General features: G+C 49.1%; 1 long non-coding RNA gene across 2 annotated transcripts; it reads left to right on the forward strand.

The window, feature by feature from the left end:
* The first annotated feature begins 3,314 nt into the window (after positions 1-3,314).
* On the forward strand, positions 3,315-19,002 carry LOC138061899 (uncharacterized). 2 transcript variants are annotated; one of them, XR_011135898.1, is made up of 4 exons: positions 3,315-3,710; positions 6,748-6,899; positions 10,358-10,498; positions 18,637-19,002. It is a non-coding gene; the product is annotated as an uncharacterized lncRNA (long non-coding RNA). The 2 variants fall into 2 exon arrangements; XR_011135897.1 differs by lacking the exon at positions 6,748-6,899.
* The last annotated feature ends 444 nt before the right edge of the window (positions 19,003-19,446 follow it).

Below are 19,446 nucleotides of genomic sequence, written 5' to 3' on the forward strand. Positions count from 1 at the left end.
CAGCCCATTTTATCCTCAGTCATTGTTTGTGCTCAATTCAGACACGTATGCTTAAGCTGACTCTCATTCTAGCTGCTCAGGATATTTATATACTTTTTTCTGTACTGACTCTGATCCCTAATTCTTGCTTGGGCGCCGAAGGAATTATGTGAGTAAAACACCCTCATGGATTAAATTCAAGGTCAGATTACATTCACAAGGAGATGGAGAAACCCTTACAGATCAGAATGGTGATTAAATGGCAGTTATATCCATACGGATGTCAATACCTGCTCTTTTTCCACTTACACCTCCTCTCTCTAGGATGGTGTAAGTAAGTGGTGGTACTGAAGAAAGGAAACAGCACGAACAAAAATGCAAAAAGTTTCCTTCTGGAAGGTGTTTGCATGCCAAGTCATTAGGTGCACATAAAAAATGAGATTGGAGCTAATTGTAAAAAACTCTTTACTGCCTTGGGAACTATTTAAAATGTTTTGTTGTTGTTTTCTTTTTTCGTAGGAAAATTGCTTGAATTGAGCGGTGGGAATAATCAAAAGAGCGTGAACTTCAAAGGCAGTACTTCATCTCTTTAAAACTGAGAATGTCGAAAAGAGGAAGGAATGAAAGTAAACTATTAATTCTGATCTGTGATTGCTCATGCACGAGTGCGACGTGGGTTTCCCTTGGCTTCCTGTAGTCAAACGCGTACAAACGCGGTCTCGACGCGGCGCTGACGGAACAGCCCAGCGTAACCTGTGCCCCACGATGGATACGCTTTCCCCTTTTGTGAGTTCCAATTAGCTTGTGCCAACAGTAGTTTGAACCGGAGGGGGGAAAAGTAATATATAAACTTTAAAGACAGCTCATCTACCACGTGCAATTTGTATTTTACACCTCATGAATTTTAACAACTAAAGTCATAACTTTGCTATTAACCCCCTGTGCGCCGGCGCTTCTGCTGTCAGCAGCTACGGGCAGTGGCAGCAGGCAGCAGCAGTCTGACTGCCTCAGCACGGCTCCGCAGCTGAACCCTTTCCTGGCCACAGAGAGGGTTTCAGCACTTTCCCTCACGGAGCAGAGCTGGATCAGAGGTGCCGATTTCCCTGTCTTCCTCCCCCAGCCTCACGAGGGTAGCAGCTATAGCAGCAGAATAGGATTTTTTTTTCCCTAAAAGAGTGCAGTCACCTGTTAAAGCTCTACCTTTCAGGCACATTCAGGCTGAGTATGGGAGTAGCAAATGCCCTCCAGATACCACTAAACTGCCACTTAAAAGCAAAATAACAAACATAAAAACGCAGATGACTGCAGCATGGAGTTAAAAATCACTGCACTACAGGCAGGCTTTGCTCACAGCCATAGCTGGATGGCTGCACAGTCTATCTTCTGCAACTATTGTTTACGCTGTCATTAAAAATTGTTATTGCGACTTTTAAAAAACACCTCAAAACACTTGGGTAGAATCAGAAAGAAGTTTGTTTTTATAACATATAACTGCACATGCAGGTGAGACCTGGGACCTCCGGTCCATGGTGGTGTTTCATTACGGGCACTGAGACTATTAAACCAACTTCTTAACTGCTTGGGTGCTTGGGTGTTGGATTTCCTCACCTGAATGAACTGGCTCAGAAGTCTGTAATTTATTAAGCAAGGTATTAGCCAAAAGTCTTACATGCTCTCTCCTTGCTGTGCCTGTGAGCTCTAACCCTGAGATCTTTAAATACAGCTCACTGTTTTTTTTTCCATTTGGTACCACAGGAGCCAGATTTGAAGTTGCTTATTAGGTGCTGTGGTGTCTCAGCTCATAGCTTAGTCTCGTGCAAGTTGATTGACTGTAATAAAGCTGTAGACGCGCGATCGGGGGATGACGAGCACCGCTCGCAGTCCTTCACGTTCAAGCTGTGTTTACACAGCAGCGTGGCAGCGCTCTGCAGCAATGGAGGGCTGGCAGTAAATGAATTAAGGCAGATAGAAGCCCAGCCACGGCGGCACAGAGCTCTCCCCGGGCTGTTTCCCTGCTCTGCAGTGGGATGATCAGCCACACAGGACCCTGCGCAGCCACGGCAAGCTGGCTGCCAGGACCTGTAGCAGCTCCCTAAGAGCTAGCTTAGCCATCTGGGTGGCATCATGCAGATATAGCCAGCTGGTCAGCCAGTCTAGTGTGTGCTGTGAGACCCGAATGACCTGTCAGCCTGTTAGCTGGCACATGTTAGCTAGTGAGCAACCTAAAGCTTAATAGGCAAGACATTGTATACCTTAGCGCACCTTAAACCAGCCAAATACAGCTTAGGCTTGCACATCGGCACTCACTTTTAGATTACAGCAGCGAGATCTTGTTCCCAGCAATCCCCCTTTATGTCCTGAGCCGTACGGGACTGTCTGTTAATCTTCAGTCTGTACAGATTTTCCGGTGAAACCTGCTACTAAAGACATTCTTTCCTTTGCTGTTTTGCAAGGAAGCCTTGGAAGTACCCGACGGGCCAGGGAGGCAAACTCCGTCTGGAGACTGAGGTGGCGTGAGCTATCGTCCAGGGTGAAGGCGTCAGGGGAAGCTGTGCACTAGACCGATTCATATCATCTCTCATCAAACTCGGAGTCACCTCTGAACGAGGCCTCACGCCACATATCCTGGAGCCATGTCAAGTCCCTTCACGATTTTTCCAAGGGGCTGCGCTCACCGGTCCTCCATCCAGCTGCTGTGTGCTCCTGCCTCTCTGGAGTGAGAAACAGGAAAAATTGGCCTGTGCTGAGGTCTGTATTGCTGCAGCTAGACAGCCTCCATTGCCTGAGCCAGCTCTTATAAAGCACACAGGGCACATTACTGCAAATGTCCCTGCCTTTGAGACCAGTGCCAAGGAGGGCAAAATTAGGGTGGGCTGGTGCAAAACCACCTGAGAGAACATGGAGCTCCCTCTGTGCTCCAGCTCCTGCACTGTGCATGTGTTTGGGAGAAAGGATGCAGGGGGGAGAGGTGGCCGCATGTTGGGTTGCTCTGGATCCTCCATGCTGTGTTGCAGTCTGCAGCATGGACAGGTTTGGGCTATGATCAAGGGTATCACAAGCTCAATACCTTCTATAAGCACAGCAATCATTTCTCAGACACAGCTCCTTGCTGCTGGAGGTCCAAGTGAGAATTCCTCATATAAATGTACCTTTTATCCTTTCTTCAGAGCAGGAGAGAGTTATAAACAGGCGGCTGATGCTCACCAGTGCGAGGCTGCACTGCATGTTTACTCTGGTGCTCGGTAGCACAGGAAGGACTTTACTTCCAGAGAGGCCTTTGCATTTGCAATCTCAATCAAATCCCATGGGCTAAAGATAGCTGTGACTCATCTATTGTTCCTCCAGCTGGCAACAGCTATATTTCTTTGATGCTTTCAGCCCCCAGTCGTTTCCAAGGAACTGGCAGAGACACTTTTAATGCAGGGCGTACTTGAGCACTGACTCACACTGGTCACTGCATGTGACCAGCCCTCCCGGCCCTCCTTTAGGTGCTCTCCTCCCTGCTGGCGAGGAGTCACCCAGGAACTGCAAGTCTCTGTCTTGCTAAGTGCTGGCATAAGCGGTGTCTGTACATACCCGTGGTGCCACCCTCTGAATCCCCAGTCGGGCTTCAAGGCTGTTCTTCAACAGCTCATCCAAAAATGAGAGTCTTCCTCAGGAGCAGACCTTTTGTGAAAGGCTCACTCGTGCATTTCTCAATTAGTCCTACCACTGTTACTCCGTAGGAAGAAGTAAGTGATATTATCTTTCCTGTATTCCTTGCTTGGTTGTTATTTGGCTTCATCTAGGTACCTTTCTAACCCGCCTTTTTCGCATGTCTATTCGGTAAGAATTTAGTCATCATTTATTTCAGAAGATTTCTGTGCAGTGCCAGTCAAGGAACTACATATTCTGCAAGGTCACTGAATGCATGTTGGTCTCTGAAGTAGTGTGAACAATGATTTGAAGTGGATTAATGTCAGTAAACTCCTATCTGTGATTGCTTAGGTTTGTGTTCTGTGTATGTGCATCACACACATACATATATCATATATACGCATAGCGTGCTGTGTATGTGATTTGATATCTTTGAATCTCAGGGAAAAAAATAGATGAACTTGGTGTTTTTCCCAAAAGTGAATTTGGGATTGTTCCATACTAATTCATGTTGTTAACTGGTTATAGCAGGTAGCCAACAAAAAACATAAAGGATTTCAGATTCCTTAAGAAGAGTGCCAATACAAACACAGATACAGATTCAGATATGGAATTTTCACAGCACCCCTCAGTGAAACTCATTTATTAAGAAGAAAAAGCTCAAAAAATAAATGTGAGATGTTTGCAGTTTACTCATGAACATTTTGCAAACTGGAAAAAAGAGAATGCTGGATCAGCAAATCATCCCCTGGGCATATCAGTAATTCACATACCAACAGAGGAGAGGGATGGGGAGATTTCTGCCTTGCTGCATGCAACAGTGATCCTCACAGCCCTTCAAGGAACAGCAGTGATTTCCTGACTTTTGCAGGAGGTGCTTCTAGTTTATACGTCCGGTCCACCACTGAAAGGATTGCCGTCAAGAGGCATGGAGCCTGAAGGAACCGTATGGAAGATGAATGCCAAAAAAGAGAAAAAGGCAGGGTCCTGAAGTATTTGGCTGGGACGCTTCCTCTCCCACAAAAGAAAAAGCTGTTCCTATATGGAGGCAACATTGCAAAAATCAAACACAGCACAAAGGGAAATGTGCCTCTCTTTGTATTCACCAATAAACTAATGGGAATATCTGCAGCCTTTTCCCCGTTTTCTGGAGACTGTCCTAGTCCCACAGAAGACTGCATCTGAGCATGTGAAATCAATGCTGCTTTTTTAGTACTGTCCCTTCCCCCAACCCTGCCATGATTCCTCCTTTGGTACTGAACAGACATCTCAAATGAAAGCAGCTCTGAAGCAAAAACATTGACCGTTTTGAAAAGTGGCCATGAAGGAGTACAGCTAGTAGGAATTAGATGCTTCAGCAGAGTGGAAATAGGACATGAAAAGAGTTCCAGGAGCAGGTTGCCAAGTGGGCTTAGGAATGGACAAACACCAAAAGCATCGGTTATCCACTCAGGCATTCACATATGTGTTTAGGGCTTTGAACTGTCTGAAGTCGTAGGACTGGGAGTCCCATCTCCCCATGCAGCCTCTGACTCTTCCTCCTCCCGCATAGCTGCGTGGGTGCTTTTCTCCAAGTCCCAGGAGAGTCAAAACCAGTAGAGCTGTATGTTATCCCTGATGGCAAAGGAAGTCAGCAATCTTGATTATCTTGATATAGATGTGGGTGCACGGTCGTTCACATTGCACATGTTTTGAGCACCACCAATGCGCTTGAGGAAATGTGTAAGTCAGTGCTTCACAGGTTCCCTCTGTATTGAGTCCATGGGTAGCCACAAGACTCCTTGTACAAGTACATCCATCTGGCAACTTTCAAAAGCAAAATAGCACTCTGAAGCAACTTTTTATTGTTGTTATTACATGGGGAAACTACAATCCTCATGCGAGAGGACTTTGATTAAAGTCCTCTAAAGGACTAAATTAAAGAATGAAATAAAACTGTTTGCAGAGGCAAAGTTTCTCCCAATCTTTAGGTGGAGCGATGCTGATAGTTGTGATTGCGTGTGCCCTTAGGGGAAGAAATGAAAGCGACTCCATTGCTTGGGCTTCAATCTGATCATTAATAGCCACAAAAAAATTCAGGAAAAGGACACGTTTGATGGAGAGAAAAGAAAGGGTCTTCTCTGATTCCACACTGAAGTCTCTTAAGGGACAGTCCATGAGGAGTTTCTCAGGAGCTTGGACCCTGAAGGAGAAAGGGGTCTGTGAAGGCTCTAGTAAGAAGCTCAGCCCATGAGGTGCAGCTGGCAGAGTGCAGGCTGCCGTGCAGGGAGCTCACTGCTGCTTGGGTGTGTGTGACGGCAGGGAGGGAGAGAGCTGGGACAGCTTACAGGGGCCTGGCCAGCTGGATCCAAGCACAGAGGCCGCTAATTCAGCCCGCCTACCTACAAGGAGAAACAGCTGCTGCGGCTGTAAACAGCCACACGGAAAAGCTGTGTCGTTCGCTTCCCAGCCTGGGAGATTCTCCCCTGCAGAACCGCTGTGTGCCAGGATGACTCACGCTTTCTGCTGGATCCAGGGTTTGGTCCTGTGCCAGGAACACGCTCCAGAGGGAGACCACAGAGAAATACAGAATAATTTGCAAATGCGTAAAAACTGTTGCTTCTCAGTGGGGTCTCTTGGCAGGTGCCACAGCATATTTGTAGCAGGTGTCACCCGCACGCGCGTGCTCCCAGGTGGACGGCTCCCCCATGCCAGGTGATCTGGCATGGCAGGGTCTGCTGAGAAATGTTAGTGAGTGCCTGAGTGTGCCAGTTGCAGTTGCAAGTGTGCATGGGATGGAGTTTTATCTGCCCCTGAACTTTGCAAACAGCTGAGGAGGGGCAGCATGGAAACGTTCTGCACACTACAAAAAACTCCCACGAACCACAAAATGGCATGGAAGACCCCCAGGAGTCTTGTAGAACAGAATGGTGAAATGCAATGAATAGTCAGACATATGGTAAAAATGAATTAATGTCGAGTTGCCATCCACTCTGCCATTTTTTGCTTTCAGTTTCCCTGCTGTGTTTGTCTCCTGGCATCACTGAATCTTGATTCAGAGACAGGCAGCCAAGTAGCTTCCTGTGAAGCCAACATCATATCCTAAGTTGGCCAACAACTTAGTAGTGCTTTCTATTGGCTCCATCTGGCTAGGAATCTCCTGCTTGTCCTGGTGGAGAGTGACCTGGCCTCCGCGACACGAACCTTCACCTCCTCCTGCCTGGCAGGGAGCCGTCTCCCGAAGGAGAGGCCAGCCGAAACAGAACACAACTCTCTTCAAACAGGAGCTGCCATGAGCACGTCAGGTAAGTCCTCCCCTTGGCTCACCTAGGAAATCAAGCCACGTCACAGATCTCAGGCCTTGTCATCAACAGACACAGTGGTCTGAACTCAGGACTACAAAAGCATCACTTGGAGTTCAGGTACAACGGTTGTCTGCTGGCTGGGGGACACTAGCCAGTTCAGCAGAGACTGTCTGGGCAGGGTAAGAAGGAAAGCTCCAAGCTGGTGGAGCACACCCATGGGAATGACTGCTGAGCGCCTACATTGCTACAGGTAGCAGCAGTGCATGTGTGAGTGCGTATGCGCATGTGAGTGGATATGTGCGACTCCACCTAATTTTCCCTCCAAGAAGAACGCCACGTGAGATAAGATAGGCTGTTTACCTTGGGGAGATGCTTGAAAAACTGCAGAAAAGGCATACACACAAGAACTGGACTAGAAAAGGACAGAAATATTATATGCAGTCTCTGCCTTGCTGTCATGGCTCTCCTTGCAAACACGTCTCTTTCTGCGCTACATACAGCATGGATGGACTTGCTCCAAAATAAATGCACCTGTGCTTTACTCTCAACTGGAACTTTTGTCAACTATGACCCAGCTTCAAAAGGCCACCGGAGATAAAACAGAAGGGTTTACTGAGCTTGGAGGCAGTCTCCCAGGCACTCTGCATAGTCAGTGGAGACAAGAGAGCAAACAGGAACCCAGCTGAGGTGCTCTGCACAGCAGGGTTTGCTTTCTCCTCTGGGTACGTGGGGTCCCTGCCTGGCTATTGCGGAACATAGCCGGACAAGCAATTTCCTGGCAGCAGGGCTGGCTGAAGCAGGCTTTCCCCCACCAGCAGCTCAATCCTGCCCCTGCTTGGCTGTGCCCTGTGCGGTGCAGGCGTCACTGCTGACGCTCCCACACAGCACACCACATCAGGGAACTGGTCTTGGCAGATAAAACGACTTTCTTTTCTTGCGGGACTGAGTAAGCCGTAGCCACAGACAGCTAAGGCTTGTATGTGTCGCTGTGTAAGCAGGTGTGTGTGTGTAGTGTGAAGGTGTGCATGCATGTGTGAGCAAGAGAGAGTGCAGAAATGCTTACTTTAAAAGAGTGAAAGAGGAATTAGGACCGGCCACTTTGTGAAGAGACACCTCTTCAGGGCCTGAGAGGCAATAGTGTTTTAATCAGGGCTCCTTGCTGAAATCAAGACTCCACTTTTTTAATCAAAACATCACACCAACTTAAAAATAGATGTCTTGTTATGGTTCCTATTCTTGGATTTCCTGGAAGAAATGGATCAAAGGACAGGAAATAGAGGTCAGGGGACTTGCATCCTTCTGCTGACTTAGCCACTGCCTTGTCATGTGATTTGGGGAAAATCATGCATTTTTTTCCCTGTATACTAAATAGGTGGGAAGGAAAGGAGGAGAGGAGGGGGACAGTGCTGTTAAGCAACCTTTGTGAAGTGATTTGAAATACACGGTTGAAAAAAGACTGTAAATGTCACATCACATTTGGTATTGAGGGTTGGTGGCTATGACCATCACTTGCAGAAAGCTGCTGTGCCCAGGCCAGCCGTGGCAGGTTGCTTCTGCGCCGTGAAAACCGTCCTTCCCATTACAGCAGCTTCAGCTGCACAGGCAGGGGAGGCCCCAGCCACCTGAAATCATTTTTATTATCTGGCAATCACCCGTGACCCAGAGATATTTTTAATGCCTACATTTTTAGTGCCTTTTTTTTTTTCTCCTACATGTGCAGGGCTCTTCAGACAGCCAGTCTAGTCCTCTTCTCGCTTCTTTATTCAGCGCTTGCACTCTTTTCCTTTCACGGGCATCCTGCTCGCATGCCCAACATCAGCGATCAGACGCAGGAACAGCTGGGGAAACAATTGGGTGCCAAATTAGAGCAGCTCTTCAAGTAATTGACTGATGGATCAGCGCGCCTACTTTAAAAAAAAAAAGGTTTTGTAGTATGACTCACTGGGGTGCCGCCGTGCTTTTGCCCGTGCTCTGAGCTGTTTAAAAGTCAGCACGCTGTCGAGGTCGGGGACCGGTGGTATTTTGCGCCTTCCTGCCAAGTCTGCCCCTCTCTTGGGATAAGCTCTGTGCAGGGTCACGCAGTCCCACCGAGGCAGAGGCGCGAGATGTGCCAGTGGTGCCACCCTCGCTCCAGGAAACTCAGCACCCCTGAAGCTGAGTGCCCTGCTCTCGTAGGCTCGTAGGAGGTGGCGCTCAACTCGGCGGTGGCGAACACTCACAACTTCTGACGCGCTGGCAGCCCTGCCTGCAAAACAGCTCCTGAAGGGATGTTTCAGTCAGTAAGTTAAGAGGGAGAATTTCCTCCAGGTCTGGGCTAATCTTGCAGTCCCTCTGGCTTCTTGGTGTGGATGCAGCCAGAGCATCGCAGCCCCACACCAGCACTGCAGGTCCTGCCTGTGCCCTAAACAGCAGCCCTGCCAGGCAGCCATGCTGAGCACATGCAGTCAATGGGGACAGGAAACTTAATTTTAGTTGCTGTTAAAAAAATCATGAGTTTTCTTCCCGCTTTTGCTCCATTATTAATATTTTCAAAGTTTCTTGCACCCAGGAGGGCGAAAGAAAAGAAGAGACCACTAAGACTTCACATTATCACAGGACTCCAGGAGCTGGGGCTGTAACATGACTTTCCAATATCATACGATATGCAAAAAATATATATGATTTTTGAAGCTCAAGCAATGCTGGGGGGAAGCCAAAAACAGCAGTAAGATGCTCTCATTCCTTTTCTTCCTCACCCTTTCTAATTCTGAAAGAAGAAAGAAGATTTTTGCATGTTGCAGGTATAGTCACTCTTGATAAGTCAACCAGGTGTTTAAGAAAAGATACAAGCAAACAAATCTACTTTGGGAAATCAGTCAGACCCCTCCCAGACTATCAGAGAAGTGATTCTTGGGTGAATGAGCAAGGTCACTTGCACAAGGCGTGAGGAAGTTCTTTTTTTAATGTATTGCCCCTTGTCTTCCAGCTCTACCTCAGAGGCGTGAGAGATGTTCAAAATAAGCTGGTCTTACACTTCAGAGCAATATTACCACTTTATCTATAGTAGGAGGAGAGATCAAAAATGTGCCCTGAGTTTTCCTTATAAAACCTTGGCCTCTGCTCCTGAAGCCAGCTCGTTAACAAACTGGAGCATAAGCTTATCGCTGTGGCCAACATACAACGGTAGGCTGTTCCCCAGCGCAACCTGCCCTGTGCTTTCCAGAGGCAGTTGCCCTTACTGTGCACTATTTCATGTCAGAGCAATGTGCCTGTGGCCTGCTGCCCATCAATCCCACCCCCAGGCCTGATTTTCAGGCTTCTCACAAAGCCCTTCGGGGGTTTAAGTGGTACGTTCTCGGCTTTTTTTGGCCTGTCAGAGCACCTCAGATAAAGCGGGTTGCAAAGCCGTCAGCGGCGCTCAGCTCCTTGTACTTCCCTGCTTCCTCATCACTAGTGTCTTGCTCTCATATATTTTTCAGCGTGTCCACGGTGTGAAGGTGCCTCCTCGCCTTCCCTTGGGCCTGATTGCTTGCTTCTTTTTCGTGTACAAGGGAGTGAATGAGAAGTCGGCATCTCCTGCAGCAGCTCGCGTGGAAACTCGATGAGGGAGGGAGACGGAGGTAAGGAAGGGAGCGGCCTCGTGCGCGGAGGGAGAGTGGGGAGGCAGCATGGCCCCAGGGCTCCCTCCGCACCAAGGGCGGGGGGGTCTGGCGTCCCCTTGGCTGGCTCCAGGGCTTGATGCCCCAGGGTGCATCTAGAGCTGTAAATCTGAGAAGCCTCGGTCCTGGAGGTGTTTCAGCCCGGTGAAAGAAGAACGTGCATCCCTCGCTGTCCAAAAGGGGAAAGTCCTGGCCCATGGGCAGGGCTGCTGCGCACGGGCTCTGCTGGCAAGGAGATGCTCAGCGTGGACGTGCTGGGGGGAGCAGCTGATTTTGTCTCTACCCCGGCTGCACCAGATCACGGCTCTTGCTCTGCTCTTATGAGGAGTGTGTGTGTGTGCGTGCGCGCGCGCGCACAAGCATGGGCTCACACGATTTCCAGTCTTCCCCTGGGGCTCGACTAGGTCCCCCCCCCACCCCCCTTTCTTTTTTTCCCGGCTGCTGTAATAAAAAAGTGGCTCAGCCAATTCTTTCGAACCTGAACACAGAAGAGACAGGGAGTGAAAAATGTGAAATCAAATAGGATTTTTTTTTTCCCCAATGGACACAGTCCCTGGGGGAGCAGGGCTGGGAACACCGTGGCTGTCCCCCAGCAGCAGGCGAGAGGGGAAATAGTTATTCATGCCGGCACGAGGAGGAGAAGAGCTGCTCTCCCCGTCTGAGAGAGCTCGTTACTGCCCTGAGTTTGCTTAAAATACAGCTCTAATTACCTGTTTAAACAATAGCTCTGTCCCTTCCTCGGTCTATGAAGACTGCACACATTTTAATTATCAGGAAGACCTTGGCCATTCACCTTTCTGAGGTATTTAATGCTTCCAGTCAAATGCTTGCCCTGATGTACTCTGTTACCATGCCACCTCTCGAACTCTCGCCAGCAGAAAGCTGCAGGATATCAGTGGTGAAATGACATTCTCATGCGGAATTTTCTTCTGCATAATCATGGTATTTGGGTTAATTTTGCTTTGCTGGGCACATTAATCTTTGGCTCCTAAACAAGAGTATGCAGGCCCTTCTCTTGCCTTGCCTTTTCCTCTGTGCACATGCAAAACATAAGGCTTAGCTTGTGTCTTAATGCATGATAATATTGTAATCCTATAAATGGATGCCAAAGCTCGTACGGCAGGAGAGCCTGTTGTAAGTGCAGTTTAACCAGAACAGGAGGGACTGCCCTTTTCCTTTGTCCAGATGTTGATCCCTCTCTCCCAATATAACATCCCATCCCCACGAAACCTCTCACTGAGGAGGGCGTAGGGCAGCGGTGCGGACACGGTTGTGCAGGCGTAAAGCTGGCGGAGGCACTGTGAGCACAGCAGGTATCCCTTGCCAGGCAGGGTGAGGGCTAGTAGTCCTCCCTTCCCCTCCTCCGAGGGGCGGTGAGGGCGTGGGAGTACGACTTTTTGCTGGAAGGGGGCAGTGATGCTCAGAAGAGGGGAAGACACGTATTTGCACTCAGAAAGAAGGAGAGAGGCCAAGCACTGTCCAGACCGAAAGTCTCGCCCTCTGTGAAACCTTGCCCATTTTATTCAGGGGCTCAGTGCAGCTGGCTTGGAGAAAGCCAGAGTGAACTCAGCAAGCTGCCTGGAGGGTTTAGAGCTGTAAATCTCAGCAGCCTCAATTTAAAGAACTCCAAGAAGTTTTCATGAGGTTGGAGAAGTGCCGGGAACGAGGCAGAGGAACACCTGGCTGCAACATCCTCCCCACGCTTCAGTGCTGCTGCCTGGGGTTTTTTCGCCCTTCCCTTTAGGAGTTTGTAAAGTATAATGGAGCCTTTTGGGAACGGAGGATACTGCTCTGATTTAGGGTAATTGCCTGTATGTCATGATTCAGCAAATCAGTTGAACACTTGTCCACCTCTGGACATGATTAACTGTAAAGACCACAGGGATTTTCCATGGGACTTATGCACGTGCTTCCATGCTGTGCTACACTAGGTCCCCCATTACCGCTACCGAGCACAGAGAAGAACGCAGCCTTTTTGTACCAGATCTGTCTTTGTTTCATCCGACCACCGAAATTGCCGAGCTGGAATATTTCAAAATATTTGCTCAGCTGGCCACGAAATGCGAAGGTTTCTTTGGGGGGAACGGTTCATTTCTTCTCCAGCCAGATCAAGCACCTCCAGCTAATGATGAAGCATCGCAGCGCACTGAAGCCCTGCTAATGGCAGCGTCCTGAGGAGCCAAGATAAACAGTGCTTCTCGCAGCATGGGGGTGTGATGATCCCTCCCCTCTGCTCACGGCAGAGGATGAGCAAAGGAAAAGGGGAGGGGGAACAATGTGCTTCTCCGGGTGCCCCAGTTTTCCTGTGCCTTTTTTTTTTTTTCTTTCTTTCTTTCCTTTTAATACCTAGTAGTCTTACCAAAGCTAAGCAAAGAATCTCTTTCATCCACTGGTCTGTTTTCTACCTTTGATGGCTAGCCTTTTATTTTACTTTGAGGTATCCTCCCTCAAAAAGCTCCTCGCTGCCTAGCCAGCACGTTTGTTCCTCTCCGGCCGGATGCAGATGTGACTGGTTTGCTTCCCTGATACGATACGAGTGGAAGCAGAGGCGAAGGGGGCGAGGAAGGCCTGAGAAGTCGGTTTGTGCAGCCAAAGCCAGCGAGAAGAGGGTGGCACTATTTATTCTCTTGCTTCTACCGGGGTCTTCGGTGTCCCGGCAATGGCAAATCTTAACTTTCATGCTGTAGTGCGCCAGGATGCCGTTTACTTCAAAGACAGCATAAATCCCCGACTGCCACTTATATCACAGGACTGTTACAGAAAAAGGGCTTATGGTGTTTCGGTCCCAGGATGAGGTCTGCACTTTCCTGTGTGGATCTAAACAGACCGGCCTGTGGTTGTGGTTGGCCTGAGCGTCCTAACGCACCGCAGGGCAGCAGCGAGGACGATGACGAGGACGAAGACAAAAGGCCGTCCCTGCCCTTCCAAATCATCAGGCCGCTAAACTCTGAAATGCCGGCGCTGGAGATACCCTTTCCTTGTGCGGCCCGATGATGACGCTGACCCTCCTGGCTTGAGCCTCTATGGGGCCGTCTGAGGGCAGCAGGAGAGGTCAGTGAGTGGAGGCGTCCCGGGTGGCTTGGAGAGGGGGCTAAAAACAGGGTGCAGGGGAGGGAAGGGAGGAAGAAGGAAATCCTTTCCTCGCTGCTGCCGACAGCTTTCTGGCCAAACCAGAGGCGAGGAAACCACCTCGGCGAGGCAGCGTCGCCTGCCAGCCGGGCGCCCGCCAAGGTGCTGGTAGTGCCAACACCGGCCCTGCCTTGAGGGTGAAGGAGCTGCCCCGCCACTGCTGAAATCCCTTGGTCTCTGCGGATGCCACAGAGTTGTGCTGTTTTACACTGACCCCAGGAGCTTTTTGGTGCTGTGGCAAATACCAGATTTAACCAGCAAAGTGCTGAAGACCTGCTCAGTTGCAGGAAGGTGCATTTTCAAAAGCGACCGAATGCCCCTGCAGAGCTCAAACGTCAGTGTCAGGACTGAAGTGCACGCTTAGAGACCCAAATCATTTCCGAAAGCGGGACTTAAGCTCTACTAAAATGCTTCCTTACGATCCACTCCTTGTCCACTACGGCAGGTTATCCAGGCCTCTTCCAGGCAGCCGTGTTGCCCCAGAAGACCAGTCATCTGTGCTAGCTGAACAAAAACGAAGCTAGAAAACATCCAGTTAAATTTCTAATAATTTAATCTCTTGGATAAACTTGGGAACCTAGATATTTTGTGAATATTGCTTTCGGAGTGAAAGAGGAGAAAAGAAATTCCTTCTGCCCTCTGTAGTTCAAGCATATTAATAATGCCTTATTTACGGAGCTGTTTATGCATCCCTTCCCTTCTGCTGGGGTACGGCTGTTTATCTGCTCTCATCAGAGCACTGCTATTAGCTGGCTTCATCATGCAGCAATGTTTCATCGTTAGCCAAAGTTGCTTTATCTTAGTGAGGGAGAAATAAGCCATTCCTCACAGAACCACCCATATTTCATGGCCAACTAAGCAATATTGCAAAAACATTGAGATTCCTCAATTTCCTTGATCATATGTAGCAGACGCTGATTTGATGCTAGGAAAACTGATTAGCAAAACCCTTCCTGGCTAGTATGTCATAGTGCTGACAGCACAAATGCAGTGAGCTTGTCCAGCAATAGAAAGACTATTACCAAGTGCATTTTTCATGCAGCGAGAAACAGCATTTCTAGCTGTTTCTATGTACTGAAAACAAATTTCCAAAAGCCTGCATAGCAAAGTGCTGGGGTTATAATCCACTCCAGTACAATATTACCTTCAAATGTGTTATCGTTGGAGCTGTAAAATCCCGTCCCCTCTCATGCCGGAGCCCCACTGTCATTAATCGAAGGCTTTCCACGGCTGGGGGCCTGTCTGACTTCCAGGGCTGGCTGTGAAACCAAGGGCATTGCTGGATGATGTTGTCATGCACAACTGTGCAGGTCCCTTTTAAGGGAATGGCCGAGCCATTGTAGTGGGGGAGCTGAAATCTAGTGTGTATAATTTCAAGGAAATGTATAGACTTGCAGAGGCAAAAAATCGAGATCAAAAGTTCAGGGTTAAATTCAGCTGTCAGGTCTAGATAAGCTTATCTCCAAAAAGTGGCTTACGAGAGATCTGCTCTAGGCTGAAATGCTTAACTGGTGACCTGCAGGACTCTGCGCTGCTTTAGTTCCCAAAAGGGCTTACCTCCCGATCTGCATGTCTCCTGCATTTAAGATGCGAAAGCTTTAAAAGGGAGGCAGGGGGGCCGTGAAATGGGGAGGATAGCATGTCAGGACAGCTGCGCTTTGACCTCAGGCCTCCCGTAGATTTACGTACTTTCGCTTAGCCTCAGTGTCCCAAAGAGAGCACTGAGCATTAAGCACCATGTTTTTGTTATTACACAGAGGCCTGATCTGGCAAAAGGGGAAAATTAGACAATTTTTTCCAAGTGTTTTTCCACTCTCTGAAAAAAAGACATGTCTGCAATCAACTGTAGGAGCGGAACAGCCCTCTTAATTTATTTTAAAGTGTCCTTCAGGACTGTCTCATTAATAACTGAATTCCACTGTGCTGCATTCCCAAAGGGAAAAAAGGCACGGGGATTTGTTCCTGGATCAGGCGCCCTCCCCTTCATCCTGCGGGGACGCAGGAGGGGAAGAGGTGGTAGGAAAGCTCGCGGGCTGACGCAAGGAGGACGCAGGCAGCTTTCCTGCCTGCTCCCCACAGCCCCCACGTCCCTGTGTTTGGGACGCTGCGGAGGGCTGCTGAGGACCCCCTCGCTTCTGCGACCATCTTGCCTCGAGTTAACGTACTTTTCCATGCGTGACTGAGGCCTTTAATGATGGCTGAGGCAGGATGAAGTCTCCGTTGCCCGTCCCTTTCTGCGAGGACAGTGTTTGGTGCAAGGGGGCTTGCGCAAGGGGATCAGGGCAAAGGCCTCCAAGCGCCTCCGCCATCAAACTTGTAGATGCCTGAAATTTCCAAGTCCTGCCCTCTGTCCCCCGTGACGCCCTTCCACGAGGAGGGTGTTCTTCACACTCCTCGCGGTTCAGGTGTGTGGAGGTGCCTGAGGATTTTTCCCCTTGCAGAGAACACCAGCCCTACCCAGAAAGAAAGGGAGGTGCGTTTTCCCAGGACTGCATTTTGCTCAAGGGACCCTGGGATGAACTCCTCAGCTTTATGTATCTATATATCCATATACTTATATATATATAATATAAATAAATATATATAGTATTTATAAATATGTTGATATATTTATATATACTCTTCCTGGTCTAATTCTCTGTAGAAGGGGAAATAGGCTTTCCCCCAAAGACTGGAGCCTTCACACACAAGAGGCTCCCACAGCTGTTGAAGATGGGGCAGCTAGAGAGACAATACGTGTTTAGATCTAGCCCTCCATTGGTTGCATCATAAAACGTATCACAAATTTTAGGTTTACAGCATTTGCATCACATCCAGTGCATGGCTATTTGATTTCATCAGGGATGTTTGTAGTCTGTTGAAATGACAGGTTTCTGGGAAGGGCAGTAAATGGGAAAAAAGGTCATTTGATCAATCATTTTGCAATCTAGTGGCACGGTGGCCTTTGTAGGGAAAAAGAAATCAATCTCTTCAACCCATCTCTATTTTTAAAACCCACATGGAAGTTTCCAGGATGCAGCGCGGAGACACGGCTGCTCATTAAACAGTCAGGTGCCCTGTTACTTAACTGGCCGGTCACAGTGAGAAATTAAGACAGAAGCAATAAAACAAGCCTGGAAGCCTGCCAGCACCATAAAACAGCATCAAACAGGGAGGAGGAGGTTTCTGCCAGGATCGATGCGACAGGCACACGCACCCGCCACCTCCTGCGCCCTGCCCGCCCCTCCAGGAAAGCTGTTTAAGGAGAGACCCCGGGGTCCCGCCAGCGGGTCGGTTTTGCCGAGCAGCTCCTTAATCCCCCTGGGCAGCCCCTCTGCCGCGAGCGGGGCTGCTCCAGCCAGCAGCCACCTCCAGCCCCGGGTGCAGCACGGCTGAGCTGCCAGCGAAGGGCCAACCCCTTACCAGCTTCTGCTCACAGTGTATTATTTCCTTGCCGAGGCACAGCTATATGCGTGCGTATATGCATCCACGAGGGTACTGTATTCCAGCCAGAACGCAAAGTGTGTTATATTGGCGAAGACAAAGAGATGTATCTAAATGCGATAATGTGAGTCACTGCCACGGTGCTGTTGCTACCTTAAAATGATCCAGAAATGTCTGGGAGACTGAAAGTTAGATGTTTCTTCTCCTTAAAAAAAAAAAAGAAAGAAAAAAATAGAGCTGATTTAAAGGCCTAGGAATACCAGTTCAAACTTGTAGCACTACCTATGCTCTTGTTTTCCTTTTTTATTTAAAGGTGGGCTATGACATTTTGGAAAAAAAAACTTGTTGTAGTTTTCAAACAAGCGTTTGTAATATTTAAGAATAATGGGAGAACTATCAAAGCTTTACAAACCCAACAAGCCTTCACTGATAGTTTAAAGAAATCCAGACACCGCAGCAGTGAGATCCTGGAAGTGAAACTACCTTCAGCTCCCTCCTCCAGACCCAAAGATGTGCAAGCATTAAGCTGAGAAAGCAACAGAGACACGTGAAATGAAGTAACCATTTTTCTCCTCAAATTCTATAGCTTTTCAAATACAGCAAATGTTGCTGAGTTAAAGGCTCATGAAGATTGTTCCCTGAACTATTCACTGAGTTACCCCACAGCAAATCTAGAAATTGGGAAACCCTACTAGAAGGACTTTCTTGAAGACAGCAGTTTTATATTTCCATTGTTTTCTTTGCTTTTCTGAGGTCCTTTTTTTTTTTTTTTTAAACAAATGAAAACATAGATAGCTACACAATCACAGAAATCCAGGACTGGAGGCCTTGAGAAAAAATGCAACCTTGTACGACAAAGCTTATCATAAAGCTATATGATTTGGGAACTCTGCTGGAAGGCAAATCTGCTAGACTGGGTTTTCATATCCTGTTCTCCCAGTGAGGTTTCTGATGGCTCAGTGCGGGGCTGTGGAGTGGATTTGAGGCCAAGGAGGGAAAGGGTGGTGGGACGGTTAATATACATGAGAATATCCGATGAGGCACCAGAGCAACAGCAGCCTCTTCACGCCCTCCGTCCAAAAATAAACAGGCTGCAGGGAGTTTAACTCCAGCTAGACCTGGTTAATCTATGCTTAGATTATCCCAGCTGCTTCTGGGATTAGGAAACGCTTTAGCACAGGCTAATCTTGCCCCGTGTACAGCCCGTCTGGCTGACTTGTTAATCCCAGCGCTCCACTCCTGGCGGCTCCTGGGTGGGCAGGCTCCGAGGGCGCCGGGGCTGGAGCGCCGCCGGCTGCCGGCAAATCCGCCAGGAGCCCGTGCGGGGCCTGGGCTCTCCCCAGAAAAGGCTCAACAAGCTGTCGTTTTAGCTGCAGGTTTTTTTTGCATGGGATACACTCACTTTTGCTCTTTCTTGGTTCCCGCTTTTCCCTCTGCTACAATAGACAGAAACGAGGCAGAAGGCTCCTAGCGTGCAGCGAGCGCAGCCCAAAGCATTAGCGCGGGCAGGACACAACCGTGTTAATTACCCCGATTTCCTGAAACAGGTGCTGCGGCAAAAGATGAAAGGGAAGACGGCTGACTGAAGCGAGCACGTTTCTCGCTTTCTGCTGACTGAGGCTTCAAGAAGATCCTGAGCGACGCTTTTGTCCAAGCGTAACCAAGTCCGGCGTGCTGCTCCTCGAGGAATGTTCTGGGGAAGGTAACTCCATCCCCGCCTCGGTCCCCCGGGGAGGAAAATAAGTCATGGGACAGCTGCTGTGGAAATCTCACATTTTGGGAGAAACAAGAAAAAAAACAAAGGATGTTTTCTGTGGGTTTCGAGAGAAGTGAAACATCCTGGCAAAAAAGAAAAAAAAAAAAGGGGCAGAGGAAGGGGATTTTGCTAGTAATAAACCATGCAAAACCAACCCAAAATTTTTGGTTTGCAATGTTTGGCACAATTTTGAGTGGTTGAACTTGGGAAGAAAAGCAGGGGTTTGCAAGTACTAAACACTTGTGGCTGGCGTCCAGCAGCAACCCTGCCAGGGAGCTAAGAGCCTGAGACAGACTACGGAGCGGATTGTGCCAGGCCGTAAGGGCAGCGGGCCTCCGCCGAGCCCTGGCTGGGACACCCCCGCGGCGCGTGGCCCCAGGGAGCGGGGCTGTCCCCCAGGCATCGCCCGCGGCATCCCCGCACGCACCAGCCTCCCTCCGCGCCGCCTGGCCTCCCGCTGCCTCGCAGCACAGCAGGCGCGGGCTGCGCGCAGCCTCCCCCGCAGCAGCCCTGTGCAATCCCTGGCCTCGGACAGGGCCCAAAAGCACCGCTGAGCCCGTAATTGCTGCCCGAGGTGACAATTACGGAGGCCCCTGAGACT

Source organism: Struthio camelus, chromosome 1 (genome assembly GCF_040807025.1).
Source record: "Struthio camelus isolate bStrCam1 chromosome 1, bStrCam1.hap1, whole genome shotgun sequence".
NCBI classification, from domain to species: domain Eukaryota; kingdom Metazoa; phylum Chordata; class Aves; order Struthioniformes; family Struthionidae; genus Struthio; species Struthio camelus.